We start from the raw sequence: 25,000 nt of genomic DNA on the forward strand, positions 1-25,000 counted from the left end.
CGAACCCGGGAGCGCTCCGATGTGTGCTCCAAGGTGCGGCGTGCACGAAGTCCGAGCCCGGTTTGCCCCGGGTGCGCACCTCGCGTGCACCTTCGCCGGGGTGAGCACCTTGGTGTGCAGACCTTGGTTGGGTTGCGCGCCCTGGTGCGCACCAAGGAGCGCTCTGAAGTGTGCTCCAAGGTGCGGCGTGCACGAAGTCGGAGCCCGGTTTGCCCCGGGTGTGCACCTCGGGTGCGCACCTCGCGTGCACCTTCGCTGCGGTGGGCACCTTGGCTGGGTTGCGCGCCTTGGTGGGCACCATGCAGTGCACGAAGTCGGAGCCCGGATTGCCCCGGGCGCGCACCTCCGCCAGGGTGGGCACCTTGGTGCGCACAACTTGCCTGGGCTGCGCACCAGGAAGGGCTCAAGATGGCACCCGCGTTCCGTTTTTTTCACTATCTTTCAGAACGGAAATTTTAAAATCTCGTTTTTTTTTGCCTTTTCTGGAAATTAGTGAAGGCAGCGCATCAAAGGTGCGCAACGCTGGTGCGAACCTGGGAGCGCTCCGATGTGTGCTCCAAGGTGCGGCGTGCACGAAGTCGGACCCCGGTTTGCCCCGGGTGCGCACCTCGCGTGCACCTTGGTGCGCACACCTTGGCTGGGTTGCGCGCCCTGGTGGGCACCATGGTGCGCACCAAGGAGCGCTCCGAAGTGTGCTCCAAGGTGCGGCGTGCACGAAGTCGGAGCCCGGTTTGCCCCGGGTGCGCACCTCGCGTGCACCTTCGCCGCGGTGGGCACCATGGCGTGCACGAAGTCGGAGCCCGGTTTGCCCCGGGTGCGCACCTCGCGTGCACCTTCGCCGGGGTGGGCACCTTGGTGTGCAGACCTTGGCTGGGTTGCGCGCCCTGGTGGGCACCATGGTGCGCACCAAGGAGCGCTCCGAAGTGTGCTCCAAGGTGCGGCCTGCACGAAGTCGGAGCCCGGTTTGCCCCGGGTGTGCACCTCGGGTGGGCACCTTGGTGCGCATGCCTTGCCTGGGCTGCGCACCAGGGCGGGCTCAAGATGGCACCCGCGTTCCTTTTTTTTCACTATCTTTCAAAACGGAAATTTTAAAATCTCATTTTTTTTTGCCTTTTTCTGGAAATTAGTGAAGGCAGCGCATCAAAGGTGCGCACCTCGCTGCCCACCACGGTGCGCAACGCCGGTGGGCACCCGGGAGTGCTTCGAAGTGTGCTCCAAGGTGCTGCGTGCACGTTGTCGGAGCCCGGTTTGCCCCGGGTGCGCACCTCGCGTGCACCTTCGTCGGGGTGGGCACCTTGGCTGGGTTTGCCCCGGCTGCGCTCCGAAGCGGGGTTATTGGAGCGCCGCCTCTTTTTTTGTCGGAGCGTTTGGTGGGGTTTCTCGCATTGGCTCTTCCGAGGCCCGGTTGCCACCCTGGCGCGCACGAAGTCGGAAGTAGGGTTAATTGCCCGGGTGCGCACCTTTGCCAGGGTGGGCACCTTACCTGGGCTGCGCACCAGGGCGGGCTCAAGATGGCACGCGCGTTCCGTTTTTTTCACTATCTTTCAAAACGGAAATTTTAAAATCTCCTTTTTTTTTTGCCTTTTCTGGAAATTAGTGAAGGCAGCGCATCAAAGGTGCGCACCTCGCTGCCCACCTTGGTGTGCTCTGAGGTGCGCACCCGGGAGCGCTACGAAGTGTGCTCCAAGGTGCGGCGTGCACGTTGTCGGAGCCCGGTTTGCCCCGGGTGCGCACCTCGCCTGCACCTTGGCCGGGGTGGGCACCTTGGCTGGGTTTGCCCAGGGTGCGCTCCGAAGCGGGGTTACTGGAGCGCCCCCTCTTTTTTTGTCAGAGCGTTTGGTGGGGTTTCTCGCATTGGCTCTTCCCAGGCCCGGTTGTTGGGTGCGCTCCCACCCTGGCGCGCGCGAAGTTGGAAGTTGGGTTAATTGCCCGGGCGCGCACCTTCGCCAGGGTGGGCACCTTGGTGCGCACACCTTGGCTGGGCTGCGCACCAGGGCGGGCTCAAGATGGCACCAGCATTCCCTTTTTCTCACTATCTTTCAAAACGGAAATTTTAAAATCTCGTTTTTTTTTTGCCTTTTATGGAAATTAGTGAAGGCATCGCATCAAAGGTGCGCACCTCGCTGCCCACCTTGGTGTGCTCCGAGGTGCCCACCACGGTGCGCAACGCCGGTGCGAACCCGGGAGCGCCCCGATGTGTGCTCCAAGGTGCGGCGTGCACGAAGTCGGACCCCGGTTTGCCCCGGGTGCGCACCTCGCGTGCACCTTGGTGCGCACACCTTGGCTGGGTTGCGCGGCCTGGTGGGCACCATGGTGCGCACCAAGGAGCGCTCCGAAGTGTGCTCCAAGGTGCGGCGTGCACGAAGTCGGAGCCCGGTTTGCCCCGGGTACGCACCTCGCGTGCACCTTCGCCGGGGTGGGCACCTCGGCTGGGTTGCGCGCCCTGGTGCGCACCAAGGAGCGCTCCGAAGTGTGCTCCAAGGTGCGGCGTGCACGAAGTCGGAGCCCGGTTTGCCCCGGGTGCGCACCTTCGCCGCGGTGCGCACCATGGCGTGCACGAAGTCGGAGCCCGGTTTGCCCCGGGTGCGCACCTCGCGTGCACCTTCGGCGGGGTTGCGCGCCCTGGTGGGCACCATGGTGCGCACCAAGGAGCGCTCCGAAGTGTGCTCCAAGGTGCGGCGTGCACGAAGTCGGAGCCCGGTTTGCCCCGGGTGCGCACCTCGCGTGCACCTTCGGCGGGGTTGCGCGCCCTGGTGGGCACCATGGTGCGCACCAAGGAGCGCTCCGAAGTGTGCTCCAAGGTGCGGCGTGCACGAAGTCGGAGCCCGGTTTGCCCCGGGTGCGCACCTCGCGTGCACCTTCGCCGCGGTGGGCACCATGGCGTGCACGAAGTCGGAGCCCGGTTTGCCCCGGGTGCGCACCTCGCGTGCACCTTCGCCGGGGTGGGCACCTCGGCTGGGTTGCGCGCCCTGGTGCGCACCAAGGAGCGCTCCGAAGTGTGCTCCAAGGTGCGGCGTGCACGAAGTCGGAGCCCGGTTTGCCCCGGGTGCGCACCTCGCGTGCACCTTCGCCAGGGTGGGCACCTCGGTGTGCTCCGAGGTGCGAACCCGAGAGCGCTCCGAGGTGCCCACGAAGTCGAAAGTCGGGTTAATTGCATTGTTTTCCCCGGGTGCGCTCCGAGGTGCGCAACATCGGCGCGCACCAAGGAGGGCTCCGAAGTGTGCTCCAAGGTGCGCACGATGGCGTGCACCTCTGGTGCGCACGATTCGGAGCTCGGTTTGACCGGGGTGCGCACACCTTGGCTGGGTTGCGCACCTTTTGTGCGCTCCAAGGTGCGCACGAAGTCGGAGCTCGGTTTGCCCCGGGTGCGCACCTTCGCCAGGGTGCGCACCTTGATGCGCACGCCTTGGCTGGGCTGCGCACCTTGGTGGGCGCCATGGTGCGCACCTTTCGTGCGCTCCAAGGTGCGCACGAAGTCGGAGCTCGGTTTGCCCCGGGTGCGCACCTTGGTGGGCGCCATGGTGCACTCCGAGGTGCCCAAGATTGGTGCGCACCAAGGAGCGCTCCGAAGTGCGCTCCAAGGTGCGCGCGAAGTCGAAAGTTGGGTTAATTGTCCGGTTTGCCTCGGGTGCGCACCTTGCGTGCACCTTCGCCAGGGTGGGCGCCTTGGTGCGCACACCTTGGCTGGGCTGCGCACACCTTGGCACCCGCGTTTCCTTCATTTTAAATTTTTTTTTTTTACAATCTCTCAAGTGGGAAATTCTATAATCTCAACTTTTTTTGCCTTTTCAGGAAACTTTTGAATGGAGCGCATCATTGGTGCGCTCCGAAGTGTGCTCCAAAGCTCTCTCCAGCTGCGTGCACCTGCCCCGGCCGCGCACCCGGCCCCGCCCAGCTTCGCTCACCTGTCCCGGGCGTCTGGTGCGGAACCTTAGAGTAAGAAACATCACCGTGCACCTTGGCCAACGTGCGCGACTCGACCGAGCGCGCACTGGCCGAGGTGCACACCGATTTCACCTGGGTGCGCGCGCAGCACCTCGGGCGCACCGGGGTGCGCGCACAACGCCCGGGTTGCACCGTGGCCTGTGTGCTCGGGGCGCCTCGGGTGCGCGCTCGGTGTCGCCCCCGCGCGCGCGGTAGTGCGGGCAGCGCACCCCGGCCCGGCCCGGCCCCGACGAGAACGCAAACGGGCAAAAGGTTTATTCAAATAGCATTGCGACGCCCGGCGAAAAACTAAAAAAGGGTGCAACACCGGGACTTCCCGGGAGGTCACCCATCCCAGTACTACTCCGGCCCAAGCGCGCTTAACTGCGGAGTTCTGATGGGATCCGGTGCACTAACGCTGGTATGATCGCACCCGTTATGAGCTTGTCGCAGTGTGTACTTAGCAAACCGCGACCCACGTGCGAATCCACCCCGGCCACCCACCCCCGTCGAGGTGCACACCCTCCCTCGCGAAGTGCGCCCCGTTCGCCAAGTGTGAGCCCTGCCCGGGTGCGCGCACCTTGCTAGGGCGTCGGGTGTGCACCCGGCCCGGCCTACGTGCGTGCACCTGGAGGGGGCGTCGTGTGCGTGCAGTGTCCCGTCTGCAACGCGGTGCCCACACACCACCTCGGGCGCAACGACCTGCGCTCACATGTGGGCCGAGTGCACCTTGGTGCATGTTCGGGGCGCCTCGGGTGCACGCTCGATCTTGCCCCGGTGCACCAAGGCGCTCGGTTTGCCCCGGGTGCGCACTTGGTGCAAGGTGGGCACCCAAAATAGGGATCAAGCACCAAAACACAAGTTTCGGGATGCAAAATGGGACCCAAGGACCACAAATGCGTTCCAAGACCCATGATGGGTCCACGAGAACAAAAATGTGTTCCGAGACTTAATAAACAAATATTGGGTTTTAGGAGAAGAAACATGCTCTGATGCCCAAAACGAGAATCGACCCCGAAAAGGCCACAGGCCAAAAGTGGGATGCGAGACAAAAAAAAATGGGACCCGAGGACCAAAATTGGGTTCCCAGGTCGAAGACAGGGCAACCGGACAAGAAACGACCTCTAAGGCTCGAAATGAGTCCCGGCGACTAAAACTTGACAAGAAGCACCCATCAGGCACCCAACTCGACACCCATGGGATGCCGACCCACCCGGGCTTCCACCTAGCACACCTTGGCACCCACCCACCCTCGCACCCAACCTCGCACCCAACTTAGCACCTTTGAACCCACATTGGCACTCACCCTGACCCTGGCACCTTGGAACCCACATTGGCACTCACCTTGACCCTGGCACCCACCTTTGCACTCACCTTGGGACCCACCCTGGCTCCCACCTCGGCACCCACCCAGACACCCACCTTGGTTCCTTGGCACCCACCTTGGATCCTTGGCACCCACCCCGACACCCACCTTGGCACGCAACTTGGCTACTTGCCACCCATCTTGGCTCCTTGACGCCCACCCCGACAACCACCCCGTGACCTACCCTGGCTAGGGTTGGTGCACACCCACCCTGGTGCCCACCTTGGCACCCACCCTATGACCCACCTTGGCACGCACCTTAGTACCCACCCCGTTACCCACCCTAGGACCCACCCCGTGACCCACCTTGGCCAGGGTGGGTGCCTTGGTGCGCACAACTTGCCTGGGCTGCACACCAGGGCGGGCTCAAGATGGCACCCGCGTTCCGTTTTTTTCACTATCTTTCAAAACGGAAATTTTAAAATCTCATTTTTTTCTTTTTTTTGCCTTTTCTGGAAATTAGTGAAGGCAGCGCATCAAAGGTGCGCAATGCTGGTGCGAACCCGGGAGCGCTCCGATGTGTGCTCCAAGGTGCGGCGTGCACGAAGTCCGAGCCCGGTTTGCCCCGGGTGCGCACCTCGCGTGCACCTTCGCCGGGGTGAGCACCTTGGCTGGGTTGCGCGCCCTGGTGCGTACCAAGGAGCGCTCTGAAGTGTGCTCCAAGGTGCGGCGTGCACGAAGTCGGAGCCCGGTTTGCCCCGGGTGTGCACCTCGGGTGCGCACCTCGCGTGCACCTTCGCTGCGGTGGGCACCTTGGCTGGGTTGCGCGCCTTGGTGGGCACCATGCAGTGCACGAAGTCGGAGCCCGGTTTGCCCCGGGCGCGCACCTCCGCCAGGGTGGGCACCTTGGTGCGCACAACTTGCCTGGGCTGCGCACCAGGAAGGGCTCAAGATGGCACCCGCGTTCCGTTTTTTTCACTATCTTTCAGAACGGAAATTTTAAAATATCGTTTTTTTTTGCCTTTTCTGGAAATTAGTGAAGGCAGCGCATCAAAGGTGCGCAACGCTGGTGCGAACCTGGGAGCGCTCCGATGTGTGCTCCAAGGTGCGGCGTGCACAAAGTCGGAGCCCGGTTTGCCCCGGGTGCGCCCTGGTGGGCACCATGGTGCGCACCAAGGAGCGCTCCGAAGTGTGCTCCAAGGTGCGGCCTGCACGAAGTCAGAGCCCGGTTTGCCCCGGGTGTGCACCTCGGGTGGGCACCTTGGTGCGCATGCCTTGCCTGGGCTGCGCACCAGGGCGGGCTCAAGATGGCACCCGCGTTCCTTTTTTTTCACTATCTTTCAAAACGGAAATTTTAAAATCTCATTTTTTTTTGCCTTTTTCTGGAAATTAGTGAAGGCAGCGCATCAAAGGTGCGCACCTCGCTGCCCACCACGGTGCGCAACGCCGGTGGGCACCCGGGAGTGCTTCGAAGTGTGCTCCAAGGTGTTGCGTGCACGTTGTCGGAGCCCGGTTTGCCCCGGGTGCGCACCTCGCGTGCACCTTCGTCGGGGTGGGCACCTTGGCTTGGTTTGCCCCGGCTGCGCTCCGAAGCGGGGTTATTGGAGCGCCGCCTCTTTTTTTGTCGGAGCGTTTGGTGGGGTTTCTCGCATTGGCTCTTCCGAGGCCCGGTTGCCACCCTGGCGCGCACGAAGTCGGAAGTAGGGTTAATTGCCCGGGTGCGCACCTTTGCCAGGGTGGCACCTTACCTGGGCTGCGCACCAGGGCGGGCTCAAGATGGCACGCGCGTTCCGTTTTTTTCACTATCTTTCAAAACGGAAATTTTAAAATCTCCTTTTTTTTTTGCCTTTTCTGGAAATTAGTGAAGGCAGCGCATCAAAGGTGCGCACCTCGCTGCCCACCTTGGTGTGCTCTGAGGTGCGCACCCGGGAGCGCTACGAAGTGTGCTCCAAGGTGCGGCGTGCACGTTGTCGGAGCCCGGTTTGCCCCGGGTGCGCACCTCGCCTGCACCTTGGCCGGGGTGGGCACCTTGGCTGGGTTTGCCCAGGGTGCGCTCCGAAGCGGGGTTACTGGAGCGCCCCCTCTTTTTTTGTCAGAGAGTTTGGTGGGGTTTCTCGCATTGGCTCTTCCCAGGCCCGGTTGTTGGGTGCGCTCCCACCCTGGCGCGCGCGAAGTTGGAAGTTGGGTTAATTGCCCGGGCGCGCACCTTCGCCAGGGTGGGCACCTTGGTGCGCAAACCTTGGCTGGGCTGCGCACCAGGGCGGGCTCAAGATGGCACCAGCATTCCCTTTTTCTCACTATCTTTCAAAACGGAAATTTTAAAATCTCGTTTTTTTTTTGCCTTTTATGGAAATTAGTGAAGGCATCGCATCAAAGGTGCGCACCTCGCTGCCCACCTTGGTGTGCTCCGAGGTGCCCACCACGGTGCGCAACGCCGGTGCGAACCCGGGAGCGCCCCGATGTGTGCTCCAAGGTGCGGCGTGCACGAAGTCGGACCCCGGTTTGCCCCGGGTGCGCACCTCGCGTGCACCTTGGTGCGCACACCTTGGCTGGGTTGCGCGGCCTGGTGGGCACCATGGTGCGCACCAAGGAGCGCTCCGAAGTGTGCTCCAAGGTGCGGCGTGCACGAAGTCGGAGCCCGGTTTGCCCCGGGTGCGCACCTTCGCCGCGGTGGGCACCATGGCGTGCACGAAGTCGGAGCCCGGTTTGCCCCGGGTGCGCACCTCGCGTGCACCTTCGCCGGGGTGGGCACCTCGGCTGGGTTGCGCGCCCTGGTGCGCACCAAGGAGCGCTCTGAAGTGTGCTCCAAGGTGCGGCGTGCACGAAGTCGGAGCCCGGTTTGCCCCGGGTGTGCACCTCGCGTGCACCTTCGCTGCGGTGGGCACCTTGGCTGGGTTGCGCGCCTTGGTGGGCACCATGCAGTGCACGAAGTCGGAGCCCGGTTTGCCCCGGGCGCGCACCTCCGCCAGGGTGGGCACCTTGGTGCGCACAACTTGCCTGGGCTGCGCACCAGGAAGGGCTCAAGATGGCACCCGCGTTCCGTTTTTTTCACTATCTTTCAGAACGGAAATTTTAAAATATCGTTTTTTTTTGCCTTTTCTGGAAATTAGTGAAGGCAGCGCATCAAAGGTGCGCAACGCTGGTGCGAACCTGGGAGCGCTCCGATGTGTGCTCCAAGGTGCGGCGTGCACGAAGTCGGACCCCGGTTTGCCCCGGGTGCGCACCTCGCGTGCACCTTGGTGCGCACACCTTGGCTGGGTTGCGCGCCCTGGTGGGCACCATGGTGCGCACCAAGGAGCGCTCCGAAGTGTGCTCCAAGGTGCGGCGTGCACGAAGTCGGAGCCCGGTTTGCCCCGGGTGCGCACCTCGCGTGCACCTTCGCCGCGGTGGGCACCATGGCGTGCACGAAGTCGGAGCCCGGTTTGCCCCGGGTGCGCACCTCGCGTGCACCTTCGCCGGGGTGGGCACCTTGGTGTGCAGACCTTGGCTGGGTTGCGCGCCCTGGTGGGCACCATGGTGCGCACCAAGGAGCGCTCCGAAGTGTGCTCCAAGGTGCGGCCTGCACGAAGTCGGAGCCCGGTTTGCCCCGGGTGTGCACCTCGGGTGGGCACCTTGGTGCGCATGCCTTGCCTGGGCTGCGCACCAGGGCGGGCTCAAGATGGCACCCGCGTTCCTTTTTTTTCACTATCTTTCAAAACGGAAATTTTAAAATCTCATTTTTTTTTGCCTTTTTCTGGAAATTAGTGAAGGCAGCGCATCAAAGGTGCGCACCTCGCTGCCCACCACGGTGCGCAACGCCGGTGGGCACCCGGGAGTGCTTCGAAGTGTGCTCCAAGGTGCTGCGTGCACGTTGTCGGAGCCCGGTTTGCCCCGGGTGCGCACCTCGCGTGCACCTTCGTCGGGGTGGGCACCTTGGCTGGGTTTGCCCCGGCTGCGCTCCGAAGCGGGGTTATTGGAGCGCCGCCTCTTTTTTTGTCGGAGCGTTTGGTGGGGTTTCTCGCATTGGCTCTTCCGAGGCCCGGTTGCCACCCTGGCGCGCACGAAGTCGGAAGTAGGGTTAATTGCCCGGGTGCGCACCTTTGCCAGGGTGGGCACCTTACCTGGGCTGCGCACCAGGGCGGGCTCAAGATGGCACGCGCGTTCCGTTTTTTTCACTATCTTTCAAAACGGAAATTTTAAAATCTCCTTTTTTTTTTGCCTTTTCTGGAAATTAGTGAAGGCAGCGCATCAAAGGTGCGCACCTCGCTGCCCACCTTGGTGTGCTCTGAGGTGCGCACCCGGGAGCGCTACGAAGTGTGCTCCAAGGTGCGGCGTGCACGTTGTCGGAGCCCGGTTTGCCCCGGGTGCGCACCTCGCCTGCACCTTGGCCGGGGTGGGCACCTTGGCTGGGTTTGCCCAGGGTGCGCTCCGAAGCGGGGTTACTGGAGCGCCCCCTCTTTTTTTGTCAGAGCGTTTGGTGGGGTTTCTCGCATTGGCTCTTCCCAGGCCCGGTTGTTGGGTGCGCTCCCACCCTGGCGCGCGCGAAGTTGGAAGTTGGGTTAATTGCCCGGGCGCGCACCTTCGCCAGGGTGGGCACCTTGGTGCGCACACCTTGGCTGGGCTGCGCACCAGGGCGGGCTCAAGATGGCACCAGCATTCCCTTTTTCTCACTATCTTTCAAAACGGAAATTTTAAAATCTCGTTTTTTTTTTGCCTTTTATGGAAATTAGTGAAGGCATCGCATCAAAGGTGCGCACCTCGCTGCCCACCTTGGTGTGCTCCGAGGTGCCCACCACGGTGCGCAACGCCGGTGCGAACCCGGGAGCGCCCCGATGTGTGCTCCAAGGTGCGGCGTGCACGAAGTCGGACCCCGGTTTGCCCCGGGTGCGCACCTCGCGTGCACCTTGGTGCGCACACCTTGGCTGGGTTGCGCGGCCTGGTGGGCACCATGGTGCGCACCAAGGAGCGCTCCGAAGTGTGCTCCAAGGTGCGGCGTGCACGAAGTCGGAGCCCGGTTTGCCCCGGGTACGCACCTCGCGTGCACCTTCGCCGGGGTGGGCACCTCGGCTGGGTTGCGCGCCCTGGTGCGCACCAAGGAGCGCTCCGAAGTGTGCTCCAAGGTGCGGCGTGCACGAAGTCGGAGCCCGGTTTGCCCCGGGTGCGCACCTTCGCCGCGGTGCGCACCATGGCGTGCACGAAGTCGGAGCCCGGTTTGCCCCGGGTGCGCACCTCGCGTGCACCTTCGGCGGGGTTGCGCGCCCTGGTGGGCACCATGGTGCGCACCAAGGAGCGCTCCGAAGTGTGCTCCAAGGTGCGGCGTGCACGAAGTCGGAGCCCGGTTTGCCCCGGGTGCGCACCTCGCGTGCACCTTCGGCGGGGTTGCGCGCCCTGGTGGGCACCATGGTGCGCACCAAGGAGCGCTCCGAAGTGTGCTCCAAGGTGCGGCGTGCACGAAGTCGGAGCCCGGTTTGCCCCGGGTGCGCACCTCGCGTGCACCTTCGCCGCGGTGGGCACCATGGCGTGCACGAAGTCGGAGCCCGGTTTGCCCCGGGTGCGCACCTCGCGTGCACCTTCGCCGGGGTGGGCACCTCGGCTGGGTTGCGCGCCCTGGTGCGCACCAAGGAGCGCTCCGAAGTGTGCTCCAAGGTGCGGCGTGCACGAAGTCGGAGCCCGGTTTGCCCCGGGTGCGCACCTCGCGTGCACCTTCGCCAGGGTGGGCACCTCGGTGTGCTCCGAGGTGCGAACCCGAGAGCGCTCCGAGGTGCCCACGAAGTCGAAAGTCGGGTTAATTGCATTGTTTTCCCCGGGTGCGCTCCGAGGTGCGCAACATCGGCGCGCACCAAGGAGGGCTCCGAAGTGTGCTCCAAGGTGCGCACGATGGCGTGCACCTCTGGTGCGCACGATTCGGAGCTCGGTTTGACCGGGGTGCGCACACCTTGGCTGGGTTGCGCACCTTTTGTGCGCTCCAAGGTGCGCACGAAGTCGGAGCTCGGTTTGCCCCGGGTGCGCACCTTCGCCAGGGTGCGCACCTTGATGCGCACGCCTTGGCTGGGCTGCGCACCTTGGTGGGCGCCATGGTGCGCACCTTTCGTGCGCTCCAAGGTGCGCACGAAGTCGGAGCTCGGTTTGCCCCGGGTGCGCACCTTGGTGGGCGCCATGGTGCACTCCGAGGTGCCCAAGATTGGTGCGCACCAAGGAGCGCTCCGAAGTGCGCTCCAAGGTGCGCGCGAAGTCGAAAGTTGGGTTAATTGTCCGGTTTGCCTCGGGTGCGCACCTTGCGTGCACCTTCGCCAGGGTGGGCGCCTTGGTGCGCACACCTTGGCTGGGCTGCGCACACCTTGGCACCCGCGTTTCCTTCATTTTAAATTTTTTTTTTTTACAATCTCTCAAGTGGGAAATTCTATAATCTCAACTTTTTTTGCCTTTTCAGGAAACTTTTGAATGGAGCGCATCATTGGTGCGCTCCGAAGTGTGCTCCAAAGCTCTCTCCAGCTGCGTGCACCTGCCCCGGCCGCGCACCCGGCCCCGCCCAGCTTCGCTCACCTGTCCCGGGCGTCTGGTGCGGAACCTTAGAGTAAGAAACATCACCGTGCACCTTGGCCAACGTGCGCGACTCGACCGAGCGCGCACTGGCCGAGGTGCACACCGATTTCACCTGGGTGCGCGCGCAGCACCTCGGGCGCACCGGGGTGCGCGCACAACGCCCGGGTTGCACCGTGGCCTGTGTGCTCGGGGCGCCTCGGGTGCGCGCTCGGTGTCGCCCCCGCGCGCGCGGTAGTGCGGGCAGCGCACCCCGGCCCGGCCCGGCCCCGACGAGAACGCAAACGGGCAAAAGGTTTATTCAAATAGCATTGCGACGCCCGGCGAAAAACTAAAAAAGGGTGCAACACCGGGACTTCCCGGGAGGTCACCCATCCCAGTACTACTCCGGCCCAAGCGCGCTTAACTGCGGAGTTCTGATGGGATCCGGTGCACTAACGCTGGTATGATCGCACCCGTTATGAGCTTGTCGCAGTGTGTACTTAGCAAACCGCGACCCACGTGCGAATCCACCCCGGCCACCCACCCCCGTCGAGGTGCACACCCTCCCTCGCGAAGTGCGCCCCGTTCGCCAAGTGTGAGCCCTGCCCGGGTGCGCGCACCTTGCTAGGGCGTCGGGTGTGCACCCGGCCCGGCCTACGTGCGTGCACCTGGAGGGGGCGTCGTGTGCGTGCAGTGTCCCGTCTGCAACGCGGTGCCCACACACCACCTCGGGCGCAACGACCTGCGCTCACATGTGGGCCGAGTGCACCTTGGTGCATGTTCGGGGCGCCTCGGGTGCACGCTCGATCTTGCCCCGGTGCACCAAGGCGCTCGGTTTGCCCCGGGTGCGCACTTGGTGCAAGGTGGGCACCCAAAATAGGGATCAAGCACCAAAACACAAGTTTCGGGATGCAAAATGGGACCCAAGGACCACAAATGCGTTCCAAGACCCATGATGGGTCCACGAGAACAAAAATGTGTTCCGAGACTTAATAAACAAATATTGGGTTTTAGGAGAAGAAACATGCTCTGATGCCCAAAACGAGAATCGACCCCGAAAAGGCCACAGGCCAAAAGTGGGATGCGAGACAAAAAAAAATGGGACCCGAGGACCAAAATTGGGTTCCCAGGTCGAAGACAGGGCAACCGGACAAGAAACGACCTCTAAGGCTCGAAATGAGTCCCGACGACTAAAACTTGACAAGAAGCACCCATCAGGCACCCAACTCGACACCCATGGGATGCCGACCCACCCGGGCTTCCACCTAGCACACCTTGGCACCCACCCACCCTCGCACCCAACCTCGCACCCAACTTAGCACCTTTGAACCCACATTGGCACTCACCCTGACCCTGGCACCTTGGAACCCACATTGGCACTCACCTTGACCCTGGCACCCACCTTTGCACTCACCTTGGGACCCACCCTGGCTCCCACCTCGGCACCCACCCAGACACCCACCTTGGTTCCTTGGCACCCACCTTGGATCCTTGGCACCCACCCCGACACCCACCTTGGCACGCAACTTGGCTACTTGCCACCCACCTTGGCTCCTTGACGCCCACCCCGACAACCACCCCGTGACCTACCCTGGCTAGGGTTGGTGCACACCCACCCTGGTGCCCACCTTGGCACCCACCCTATGACCCACCTTGGCACGCACCTTAGTACCCACCCCGTTACCCACCCTAGGACCCACCCCGTGACCCACCTTGGCCAGGGTGGGTGCACCCACCCTGGTGCCCACCTTGGCACCCACCCATCCTAGCACCCAGCCTGTGACCGGGCTTGGAACCCAACCTTGCACCCGCACCCGTCTTGGCCAGTGTGGGTGCGCACCCATCCTGGCACCCACGTTGTGACACACCCTTTAACCCACGCACCCTAGCACCCACGTTGGCACCCACCTTGGAACCCAACCTAGCAACTTGGCACCCACCCCGTGACCCACCTTGGCATCCACCATAGCAGTCGCCGACTTGGCACCCACCTCGGCACCCACCTTGACACTTGTGGACCCACCTTGCCACTCACCCTAGCATCGACCCATCCTAGCACCCACCCTGGCACCTTTGCACCCTAGCACTCACCCATCCTAGCACCTAACCTGTGACCCACCTTGACACTCACCCTCGCACCCACCTTGGAACCCAACCTAGCACCCACCCACCCTGACACCAACCCTAGCACCTACCCACCCTTGCACCCACCCTGTGACCCATCTTGGCACCCACCCATCCTACCACTCAACCTATCACCCACCTTCTCACCCACCTTGGCATCCACCTTAGCACCCACCCACACTGGCACCTTGGCACCCACCTCGGGCAAGGTGGGTGCACACCCACCCTGGCACCCAATTTAGAACCCACCGAGCATGTTACCCACCTTGGCACCCACATTGCAGCCCACCCTAGTACCCACCCTATGACCCACATTGGCATCCACACCCTAGCACCCAGGCACCTCGACACCCGCCTTGACACCCACCCTAGCACTGAACCTGTGACCCACCTTGGAACTCACCCTAGAACCCACCCACCCTGTGAACCACCTTGGCATCCACCTTAGCACCCACCCACCTTGGCACCCACTCTAGCACTCACCCATCCTAACACCCAACTTGTTACCCACCTTGGCACCCGCCCTCGCGTCCACCTTGAAACCCACCCTAGCACCCACCCACGCAGGAGCCCACCTTGGCACCCAACCTAACACCCACGCATCCTGGCACCCAACTTGTGACCCACCTTGGAACCCACCCTAGTACCCACCTTTGAACCCACTATATCACCAACCCACCTTGGCACCCACCCTATGACCCTCTTTGGAATCCACCCTAGCACGCACCCACCCTGGCACCCACCATGGAGCGCACCCTAGCACCCACCCACCTCGGCACGCACCTCAACACCCACCTTGGTGTGCGCACTGCGCCAACCTCTCAAAGACCCTATGTGGTGCGCTCCAAAGTGTACACCTTTGGTGCGCTCCAAGGTGCGCACCTTTGGTGCACACCGAGGTGCACACCAAAGTGTGCACCGAGGTGAGCACCAAAGTGCACTCCAGGGTGCACACCAAGGCGTGCACCTTTGGTGCGGTCAATGCAAACGAATTCGGAAGTTGGGGTCGATGTCCTAATCGCTGCTGCAGACTACACGTATGAGAATCGGACAAATAGCTTTATATAGGGGAGGTGTTGCGTTTGATGGGTCGACTCCCCTGGTTGTGTGCACTGCACCAACTTCAAAGACCCTGTCTTGTTTAAGAAGTCAAAAGTTGGGGTGGATGTCCTAATCATTGCTGCAGTCTACGCATGTATGAGAATCAGACAAATAGCTTATATAGGGGAGGTGTTGCATTCGGTGGGTTGACTCCCCTGGTTGTGCGCACTGCGCCAACCTCAAAGACCCCGCATAGCAGAAGAAGTCGGAAGTCGGATTTTGGTGAGCACCAAGGCGTGCACCTTTGGTGTGGTCAACGCAGACGAATTCAGAAGTTGGGGTGGATGTCCTAATCGTTGTTGCAGGCTACACATGTATGAGAATCAGACAAATAGCTTATATAGGGGAGGTGTTGGGTTTGATGGGTCAACTCCCTTGGTTGTGCGCATTACGCCAACCTCAAAGACCTTGTTTTCGTTAAGAAGTCAAAAGTTGGGGTCAATGTCCTAATGGCTCCTGCAGGCTACACATGTATGAGAATCGGACAAATAGCTTATATAGGGGAGGTGTTGGGTTTGATGGGTCGACTCCCCTGGTTGTGCGCATTACGTCAACCTCAAAGACCTTGTTTTCGTTAAGAAGTCAAAAGTTGGGGTCGATGTCCTAATTGCTCCTGTAGACTACACATGTATGAGAATCAGACAAATAGCTTATATAGGGGAGGTGTTGGGTTTGATGGGTTGACTCCCCTAGTTGTTCGCATTACACCAACCTCAAAGACCTTGTTTTCGTTTAGAAGCCGAAAGTTGGGGTCGATGTCCTAATTGCTCCTGCAGGCTACGCATGTATGAGAATCAGACAAATAGCTTATATAGGGGAGGTGTTGGGTTTGATGGGTCGACTCCCCTGGTTGTGCGCATTGCGCCAACCTCAAAGACCCTGCATTGCGGATGAAGTCGAAAGTCAGAGTTTGGTGTGCTACAAGGTGTGGTCGAAGGTGCTCACCTAGGTGTGCACCTTTGGAGCACAGGAAAAGTGCCCTCCAAAAGTGCGCACCTTTGGAGTGCACAAAAGTGCCCTCCAAAAGTGCGCACCTTTGGAGCGCAGAAAAGTGCCCTCCAAAAAGTGCCCTCCAAAAGTGCGCACCTTTGGAGCGCAGAAAAGTGCCCTCCAAAAAGTGCCCTCCAAAAGTGCGCACCTTTGGAGCGCAGAAAAGTGCCCTCCAAAAAGTGCCCTCCAAAAGTGCGCACCTTTGGAGCGCAGAAAAGTGCCCTCCAAAAAGTGCCCTCCAAAAGTGCGCACCTTTGGAGCGCAGAAAAGTGCCCTCCAAAAAGTGCCCTCCAAAAGTGCGCACCTTTGGAGCGCAGAAAAGTGCCCTCCAAAAAGTGCCCTCCAAAAGTGCGCACCTTTGGAGCGCAGAAAAGTGCCCTCCAAAAAGTGCCCTCCAAAAGTGCGCACCTTTGGAGCGCAGAAAAGTGCCCTCCAAAAAGTGCCCTCCAAAAGTGCGCACCTTTGGAGCGCAGAAAAGTGCCCTCCAAAAAGTGCCCTCCAAAAGTGCGCACCTTTGGAGCGCAGAAAAGTGCCCTCCAAAAAGTGCCCTCCAAAAGTGCGCACCTTTGGAGCGCAGAAAAGTGCCCTCCAAAAGTGCGCACCTTTGGAGCGCACAAAAGTGCCCTCCAAAAGTGCGCACTTTTGGTGCGCACCAAGGCGCTGGTTCGGTCGTTGCAGGCGAGTTCGGAAGTTGGGGTCGATGTCCTGAGCGGAGGTGCAAACTACACAGGTGTCGGAATCGGACAAATAGCTTATATAGGGGAGGTGTATGCTTCGATGGGTCGACTCCCCAGGTTGAGCGCACCGCGCCAACCTCAAAGACCCTACGGTATGGATGAAGTCGGAAGTTGGGTCCGATGACCGATTCGATTAGTAGGTATGCTCATGAGGTCGGAATTTGGGTCCGATGACCTGCCATGTGCAGGAAGGCGAATGTTGACACTGTGCGTTGCAAGGTGCACACCAAGGCGCTGGTGCGGTCTTTTTAGTCGAGTTCGGAAGTTGGGGTCGATGTCCTGATCGGAGGTGCAAGCTACACAGGTGTGGGAATCGGACAAATAGCTTATATAGGGGAGGTGTATGCTTCGTTGGGTCGACTCCCCGGGTTGAGCGCACCGCGCCAACCTCAAAGACCCTACGGTATGGATGAAGTCGGAAGTTGGGTCCGATGACCGATTCGATATGTAGGCATACTCGCGAGGTCGGAATTTGGGTCCGATGACCTGCCACGTGCAGGAAGGCGAATGTTGGCACTGTGCGTTGCAAGGTGCGCACCAAGGCGCTGGTTCGGTCGTTGGAGGCGAGTTCGGAAGTTGGGGTCGATGTCTTGATCGGAGGTGCAAACTACACAGGTGTGGGAATCGGACAAATAGCTTATATAGGGGAGGTGTATGCTTCGTTGGGTCGACTCCCCGGGTTGAGCGCACCGCGCCAACCTCAAAGACCCTACGGTATGGATGAAGTCGGAAGTTGGGTCCGATGACCGATTCGATATGTAGGCATACTCGCGAGGTCGGAATTTGGGTCCGATGACCTGCCATGTGCAGGAAGGCGAATGTTGGGACTGTGCGTCGCAAGGTGCGCACCAAGGCGCTGGTGCCGTCGTTGCAGTCGAGTTCGGAAGTTGGGGTCGATGTCCTGGTCAGAGGTGCAAACTACACAGGTGTGGGAATCGGACAAATAGCTTATATAGGGGAGGTGTATGCTTCGATGGGTCGACTCCCTGGGTTGAGCGCACCGCGCCAACCTCAAAGACCCTACAGTATGGATGAAGTCGGAAGTTGGGTCCGATGACCGATTCGATACGTAGGCATATTGGCGAGGTCTGAATTTGTGTCCGATGACCTGCCATGCGCAGGAAGGCGGAATTTGGGTCCGATGACCGAGTTGATGGCGTGCCATGCGCAGAAAGGCGGAATTTGGGTCCGATGACCGAGTTGATGTTGATGGCCCGCCATGCACAGGAAGGCGGAATTTGGGTCCGATGACCGATTTGAAGGCGTGCCATACGCAAAAAGGCGGAGTTTGGGTCCGATGACCGAGTTGATATTGATGGCCCGCCATGCGCAGGAAGGCGGAATTTGGGTCCGATGACCTGACATACGCATGGAGTCCGACTCGGGGGCCGATGTTCGATTCGATGACTTGCATTGTGGGTAAAGTCGGAAGTTGTGGTCTTTGACCCGATTCGATGACCAGACTTCGGCTGCTTGAGAATCGGACAAATAACTTATATAGGGGAGGTAGTGTTCTCGAGCATCCTCCCCCCGTGCCCGTTTATGTCGATTGATGCTGGTGCTCGACTGGTTGGAGCGCTCGGATGCAAAAATCTTGCACCAGGATTTATCGATTGTGATGGACACGGCAAGTCTCCTGATTGCTATGCAGGAGCTCATCGTGAATCTCTATGCGGCCTTGGTATGGACTCGACCTGCGGAATGGTTCGGCAATGGTAGTCGCTCCAACACGTCCTTGCAATGGCCACAGAGGTGATTCGACTAGAGCTCCAGTCTAGCTTTTGGGTTGCTTGGCGGACTGGTATAGCCGCGATCGAGTTCCGGCCATGAACGTTTTAGATAGCTCTTGGGCTTTCTGGGACGGAAGTCGGAAGTTTGGGCTGTTGTCCGATTTGATGACCATTCTTCGGATGTGTGAGAATCGGACAAATAACTTATATAGGGGACTGTGTTGTCTCACGCAGCCCCCTCCGTGCCCCTCTATCTCGACCGATGTTGGTGCTTGAAAGGGTTGGGATCGCTCGGATTTATAAACGTGCACCACCATTTGTCGAGTGTGAGGGACGCGGCAGGTCTCCTAAATGCTATGCGGGCGCTCTCTGAGAATCTCTATCCGGCCTCGACACAGACTAGTCTTGCTGAATGGTTTGGCACTGGTAGTCGATCCAACACGTCGTTGTTGTGGCCGCCTAGGCGATTCGATTCGAGCCCCCGTCTAGCTTTTGGGTTGCTTGGCGGATTTTGCCCTATCCGCAAGTGAGCTCGGTCCCTAAACGTTCGAGAAACCCGATTGCTATGCGCCGACTCTCTTTCTTGCGAGCCTCCATCTAGCTTTTGGGTCTCTACGGAACGGAAGTCGGAATCTGGGACCGTTGTTTGATTCGACGAGGCAGACTACGGTTGTGCGAGAATCGGACAAATAACTTATATAGGGGAGGTGTTGACTGGAGCATTCTCCCCCGTGCCCCTCTAACTCGACCAATGCTGGCGCTCGAACGGTGGTAGCGCTCGGATTTTCATTGAGCGCCAGCATTGGTCGATTTAGAGGGGCATGCGAGATTCCCGAATGCTATGCGAGGGCTCTAACGGAAATGTCTATTGGTTTCGGTATGGATGCAATTGCGAGTGGTTCGGCAAAGGTAGTCGTTCCGATGCGTCCATGTCGTGGCCAAATCGATAATTCGATTTGAGCCCTCGTATAGCATTTGGGTCTCTCGATGTGATTCCGCATTCCAGTCCCTTTGGGCACTGCTTGAGCCGCATCCCAGGGGGTTCCCTTCCCAATAATCTGCCTCGCAACCCGATTGCTATGCGGTGAGGCTCCTCGGCCGCCTCGGAACTATCTGTGTATCAGACGCATCGCGGGATAAGGGGTTGGCAACGGTAGTCGCCCCAAGCGCGTCCGATGCTTGGACCATTCCGAGGCGGCCCTGAAGCCTCTTCCGTCTAGCCGTTGGGTCCTTCTCGCCGCATCCCTCGCCTCGCACCCCGATTGCTATGCGGTGAGGCTCCTCGGCCGCCTCGGAACTATCTGTGTATCGGACGCGTCGCGGGATAAGGGGTTGTCACTGGTAGTCGCCCCAAGCGCGTCCGATGCTTGGACCATTCCGAGGCGGCCCTGAAGCCTCTTCCGTCTAGCCGTTGGGTCCTTCTCGCCGCATCCCTCGCCTCGCACCCCGATTGCTATGCGGTGAGGCTCCTCGGCCGCCTCGGAACTATCTGTGTATCGGACGCGTCGCGGGATAAGGGGTTGTCATTGGTAGTCGCCCCAAGCGCGTCCGATGCTTGGACCATTCCGAGGCGGCCCTGAAGCCTCTTCCGTCTAGCCGTTGGGTCCTTCTCGCCGCATCCCTCGCCTCGCACCCCGATTGCTATGCGGTGAGGCTCCTCGGCCGCCTCGGAACTATCTGTGTATCGGACGCGTCGCGGGATAAGGGGTTGTCACTGGTAGTCGCCCCAAGCGCGTCCGATGCTTGGACCATTCCGAGGCGGCCCTGAAGCCTCTTCCGTCTAGCCGTTGGGTCCTTCTCGCCGCATCCCTCGCCTCGCACCCCGATTGCTATGCGGTGAGGCTCCTCGGCCGCCTCGGAACTATCTGTGTATCGGACGCGTCGCGGGATAAGGGGTTGTCACTGGTAGTCGCCCCAAGCGCGTTCGATGCTTGGACCATTCCGAGGCGGCCCTGAAGCCTCTTCCGTCTAGCCGTTGGGTCCTTCTCGCCGCATCCCTCGCCTCGCACCCCGATTGCTATGCGGTGAGGCTCCTCGGCCGCCTTGGAACTATCTGTGTATCGGACGCGTCGCGGGATAAGGGGTTGTCACTGGTAGTCGCCCCAAGCGCGTCCGATGCTTGGACCATTCCGAGGCGGACCCGAAGCCTCTTCCGTCTAGCCGTTGGGTCCTTCTCGCCGCATCCTTCGCCTCGCACCCCGATTGCTATGCGGTGAGGCTCCTCGGCCGCCTCGGAACTATCTGTGTATCGGACGCGTCGCGGGATAAGGGGTTGTCACTGGTAGTCGCCCCAAGCGCGTCCGATGCTTGGACCATTCCGAGGCGGACCCGAAGCCTCTTCCGTCTAGCCGTTGGGTCCTTCTCGCCGCATCCCTCGCCTCGCACCCCGATTGCTATGCGGTGAGGCTCCTCGGCCGCCTTGGAACTATCTGTGTATCGGACGCGTCGCGGGATAAGGGGTTGTCACTGGTAGTCGCCCCAAGCGCGTCCGATGCTTGGACCATTCCGAGGCGGACCCGAAGCCTCTTCCGTCTAGCCGTTGGGTCCTTCTCGCCGCATCCCTCGCCTCGCACCCCGATTGCTATGCGGTGAGGCTCCTCGGCCGCCTTGGAACTATCTGTGTATCGGACGCGTCGCGGGATAAGGGGTTGTCACTGGTAGTCGCCCCAAGCGCGTCCGATGCTTGGACCATTCCGAGGCGGACCCGAAGCCTCTTCCGTCTAGCCGTTGGGTCCTTCTCGCCGCATCCCTCGCCTCGCACCCCGATTGCTATGCGGTGAGGCTCCTCGGCCGCCTTGGAACTATCTGTGTATCGGACGCGTCGCGGGATAAGGGGTTGTCACTGGTAGTCGCCCCAAGCGCGTCCGATGCTTGGACCATTCCGAGGCGGCCCCGAAGCCTCTTCCGTGTAGCCGTTGGGTCGTTCTCGCCGCATCCCTCGCCTCGCACCCCGATTGCTATGCGGTGAGGCTCCTCGGCCGCCTTGGAACTATCTGTGTATCGGACGCGTCGTGGGATAAGGGGTTGTCACTGGTAGTCGCCCCAAGCGCGTCCGATGCTTGGACCATTCCGAGGCGGCCCCGAAGCCTCTTCCGTGTAGCCGTTGGGTCCTTCTCGCCGCATCCCTCGCCTCGCACCCCGATTGCTATGCGGTGAGGCTCCTCGGCCGCCTTGGAACTATCTGTGTATCGGACGCGTCGCGGGATAAGGGGTTGTCACTGGTAGTCGCCCCAAGCGCGTCCGATGCTTGGACCATTCCGAGGCGGACCTGAAGCCTCTTCCCTCTAGCCGTTGGGGCTTTCTCGCCGCATCCCTCGCCTCGCACCCTGATTGCTATGCTGTGAGGCTCCTCGGCCGCCTTGGAACTATCTGTGTATCGGACGCATCGCGGGATAAGGGGTTGGCAGTGGTAGTCGCCCCAAGCGCATCCGATGCTTGGACCATTCCGAGGCGGCCCTGCAGCCTCTTCCGTCTAGCCGTTGGGGCCATCTCGCCGCATCCCCCACCTCGCACCACGATTGCTATGCGGTGAGGCTCCTTGGCCGCCTCGGAACTATCTGTGTATCGGACGCATCGCGGGATAAGGGGTTGTCACTGGTAGTCGCCCCAAGCGCGTCCGATGCTTGGACTATTCCGAGGCGGCCCTGCAGCCTCTTCCGTCTAGCCGTTGGGGCCATCTCGCTGCATCCCCCACCTCCTCGGCCGCCTCGGAACTATCTGTGTATCGGACGCATCGCGGGATAAGGGGTTGGCAGTGGTAGTCGCCCCAAGCGCGTCCGATGCTTGGACTATTCCGAGGCAGCCCTGCAGCCTCTTCCGTCTAGCCTTTGGGGCCATCTCGCCGCATCCCTCGCCTCGCACCCCGATTGCTATGCGGTGAGGCTCCTCGGCCGCCTGGGAACTATCTTCGTATCGGACGCATCGCGGGATAAGGGGTTGTCACTGGTAGTCGCCCCAAGCGCGTCCGATGCTTGGACTATTCCGAGGCGGCCCTGTGGCCTCTTCCGTCTAGCCGTTGGGGCCATCTCGCCGCATCCCCCACCTCGCACCCCGATTGCTATGCGGTGAGGCTCTTCGGCCGCCTTGGAACTATCTTCGTATCGGACGCATCGCGGGATAAGGGGTTGTCACTGGTAGTGGCCCCAAGCGCGTCCGATGCTTGGACTATTCCGAGGCGGCCCTGCAGCCTCTTCCGTCTAGCCGTTGGGGCCATCTCGCCGCATCCCCCACCTCGCACCCCGATTGCTATGCGGTGAGGCTCCTCGGCCGCCTTGGAACTATCTTCGTATCGGACGCATCGCGGGATAAGGGGTTGTCACTGGTAGTCGCCCCAAGCGCGTCCGATGCTTGGACTATTCCGACGCGGCCCTGTGGCCTCTTCCGTCTAGCCGTTGGGGCCATCTCGCCGCATCCCCCACCTCGCACCCCGATTGCTATGCGGTGAGGCTCCTCGGCCGCCTTGGAACCATCTTCGTATCGGACGCATCGCGGGATAGGGGGCTGTCACTGGTAGTCGCCCCAAGCGTGTCCGATGCTTGGACCATTCCTAGGCGGCCCTGAAGCCTCTTCCGTCTAGCCGTTGGGGCCTTCCCGCCCCATCCCTCGCCTCGCACCCCCGATTGCTATGCGGTGAGGCTCCTCGGCCGCCTTGGAACCATCTGTGTATCGGACGCATCGCGGGATAAGGGGTTGGCACTGGCAGTCGCCCCAAGCGCGTCCGATGCTTGGACCATTCCGAGGTGGCCCTGAAGCCTCTTCCGTCTAGCCGTTGGGGCCTTCCCGCCCCATCCCTCGCCTCGCACCCCGATTGATATGCGGTGAGGCTCCTCGGCCGCCTTGGAACTATCTGTGTATCGGACGCATCGCGGGATAAGGGGTTGGCACTGGTAGTCGTCCCAATCGCATCCGATGCTTGGACCATTCCGAGGCGGCCCTGCAGCCTCTTCCGTTTAGCCGTCGGGGCCTTCCCGCCGCATCCCTCGCCTCGCATCCCGATTCCTATGCGGTGAGTCTTCTCGGCCGCCGCGGAACTATACCTGTTATTGCTACTGCATCCTTCGGCTGGTAACCTCCTCTGCCGCCTTGGAACGTTCTCTTTGTCGGACGCGTCGCGGGATAAGGGGTTGGCACTGGTAGTCGCCCCAAGCGCGCCCGATGCATAGACCGCTCCGAGTCGACCTTGCTTTCAGCCTCTCACATGCATAGACCTCTCTGAGTCGACCCTGCAGCCTCTCACGTTTAGCCTTTGGAATCTCGCCTCACAACATGATTGCTATCCTTGATGCATCCCTTGCCTCGAGCCCTGATTGCTTTCTTGGCTGCATCCCTCCTCTCCTCACAGCCCGGTTGTCATCACTGCTTCATCCGTCGCTTCATGCATTCTGGCTGCTGGGCCCTTCCCACCGCACACCTCGATTGCTATCTCTTCTGCATCACACACCCCGATTGCTATCTCTGCTACATCCCTCGGCTCTCACTTCTGCATCCTTCGCCTCACACCTCGATTGCTATCAATGCTGCATCCGTAACCTCACACCCCGATTGCTATGCGGGGAGGCTCCTTGGCCGCCTTGGAAATTTCTGTGTGTCGGACGCACCGCGGGATAAGGGGTTGGCACTGGTAGTCGCCCCAAGTGCGCCCGATTCTTAGACCGCTTCGAGGTGACCTCGTAGCCTCTTTCGTCCAGGCTTCCTGCCTTCAACGCCCTTTTTACACCTCGATTGCTATGCGCGGGCTCGTTGGCGTCTATCACCTCTCTGCGAAGAGTGGCACGATGATTGTTGGGGTAAATCGTAGCAGTCCGATCTCTGGCCTTGGGCCATTGTGAGGGCTGATCGATTTCCTGTGCGCATCTCGTGTTCGCCCAGTAACAGACTCGACGACTTGTAATCGGTCTTGTTCCCGATTGTTCCTGGAGGTAGTCTTCGGAACTCTTGGATTTGACCTGTCACTCGAACTGTCCTCTTCCGAGGATGCTTGTGTGTGTGTGCTTGTGCCATTTCCTTGGCGGTATTAACGAGATATTAAAGAGCGGAGTGAGCGCCTCGCCCAGCTATGTTTGGGGCTCTCACTCCCTTACCCGGTGTGCGACCGCTTTGCACGTAGGTTGCGGAGCATCGCGACTCTTTCGATGTTTGGCGGTTGTCTTCCGGTGATGCGTTGGTCCCGAAGTGCACGTTACTAGCATTTCTGCCATTGTTCTCGATCTTTGGCACGTTCCTTCGTTGCAATTGGATATATATCTCCGTTTATATGCGCAGGCTTCTCCCGCCTATTCAGCGCTGTCCCACTCTCAGCACTCTCGTGGTCTCCTTGGCTTCTCTCTCCCGTGAGCGAGCTCTCTTCTCGAGTCTTTTCCATGTCCCATGGAGGTTGCCTTGCGAAATTCGGGCACACAAACGTGACCGGATAAGAGCGGAATTGCCTATGAGGAGAAGCTCACCTTAGGGAGCAGCAATGCCGAGTGTTTCGACAGAGGGTAGAGGGGGCGTTGTTTGGGCGGTTGCACAAAAGAGTGCTACGTTTGCACTGAAGGTTGCTTCTTCGTCTCCGACGAACTCTTCGAGGCAAAAAAGCTTGTTTACGG

General features: G+C 60.8%; 2 non-coding genes across 2 annotated transcripts; both read right to left on the reverse strand.

The window, feature by feature from the left end:
• Positions 1-4,240: 4,240 nt before the first annotated feature.
• LOC131868696 (5S ribosomal RNA) lies at positions 4,241-4,359 on the reverse strand. Its single transcript, XR_009367143.1, has one exon. It is a non-coding gene; the product is annotated as a 5S ribosomal RNA (ribosomal RNA).
• Positions 4,360-12,087: 7,728 nt separating this feature from the next.
• LOC131868697 (5S ribosomal RNA) lies at positions 12,088-12,206 on the reverse strand. The gene has a single exon (XR_009367144.1). It is a non-coding gene; the product is annotated as a 5S ribosomal RNA (ribosomal RNA).
• Positions 12,207-25,000: the final 12,794 nt, after the last annotated feature.

This window comes from Cryptomeria japonica, unplaced genomic scaffold, assembly GCF_030272615.1.
Source record: "Cryptomeria japonica unplaced genomic scaffold, Sugi_1.0 HiC_scaffold_213, whole genome shotgun sequence".
Taxonomy (NCBI): domain Eukaryota; kingdom Viridiplantae; phylum Streptophyta; class Pinopsida; order Cupressales; family Cupressaceae; genus Cryptomeria; species Cryptomeria japonica.